This window comes from Euphorbia lathyris, chromosome 8 (genome assembly GCF_963576675.1).
Source record: "Euphorbia lathyris chromosome 8, ddEupLath1.1, whole genome shotgun sequence".
NCBI lineage: Eukaryota > Viridiplantae > Streptophyta > Magnoliopsida > Malpighiales > Euphorbiaceae > Euphorbia > Euphorbia lathyris.
In genome coordinates, this window is record NC_088917.1 from 55794631 (window position 1) to 55795812 (window position 1182).

Sequence of the window (1182 nt, forward strand, 5' to 3'; positions counted from 1 at the left end):
ACACATTTTTATGTCCCTAATTTAATTAGACTCTACTACGTGGGTTAAAGTTGCTATAGAAAATTTGAAGGGCTGAAATTTTACAAAAGAGTGGTGATTGTATCCCTCACAAGAGTGGTGATTGTGTCCCTTTGACAATGTAGCTTATTGAAAATGTTCACAATATTTCAAAATCTAAATTAACTTGACATTGAAGCATGATTTAGGTTGTTAGAATTGATTTTCAGCTATCATCTCTTGATGATGCTCTAATTCATCTATTTAAAATTCATGCAAAAATTTACCATAGGAAAGCAATTTGCACTGGTCCAACTTCTTTAGATACGAGAATGCAAACAAATGTATAAGAGTGAAAGAAGAGAGAATCACCAAATTGAGGTCCATGAAAGTGTATTTTCTAATTTATTATGGTTGTGTTATTATTTGGGTATGAAAAATTTGTAATTATTTATTTTTGAATTCATTCAAGTAGTTCATATTTATTTAGCTAAACAGTGGCTTATTGCGCGCGCAACGAGCGGGTCTTCGACTAGCAGATGTTAGGTATTCAGCTAATGTATATGACAATTTCAAGAGTGTCCGGCATAAAAAAGAATTACACTAAATTTTAATATTTATATATTCATTGAAGTTTTAATATACAAATTTGTAGATATTTACATATTTGTATTAAACCAAACAAACAATCCGTGCAAAGCACGGGTCTAAAACTAGTACATTATAAAAGGAGAGTCCAAGATAAGTTTTAAGCATCTTTGCGCTTGGGGCAATGACGCAGCAACTGAGACGTCGTCAATTGCTGGTTGAAAACTATTTCCAAACCCCCTCCTTTGCTTAGGTTCGCCCTAGGCCTCGGAGAATTTCTGGAAGGGCTCCTTTTGGGGTAAAGCCCTACAATCTCAGTACAAATTATTTTAAAAGATGGTTGGGCTGGGCTCACTATAAAAAAAATAGCCCACTAATTAGGTGGGTTCCAGTTTGTTATTTAAATCCCTAACTCATTTACATTATTTATGTATATGTAGACTAGCACAAAAACTCTTAATTTCGACACAATTAGTTGTACTTGTAATGGAAGAAGAAGACAGTAAAAGTTGAAGTGGCTGGCATGCAATAATTTAAAAGTGGTCCTTCATATATAGATAGGGCACTGTATAGATGGAGAAATAGGCATCACCCATG

The 1182-nt window shown here is 33.9% G+C and overlaps 1 pseudogene; it reads left to right on the forward strand.

The window, feature by feature from the left end:
* The first annotated feature begins 751 nt into the window (after positions 1-751).
* Positions 752-891, forward strand: LOC136204909 (U4 spliceosomal RNA; annotated as a pseudogene).
* Positions 892-1182: the final 291 nt, after the last annotated feature.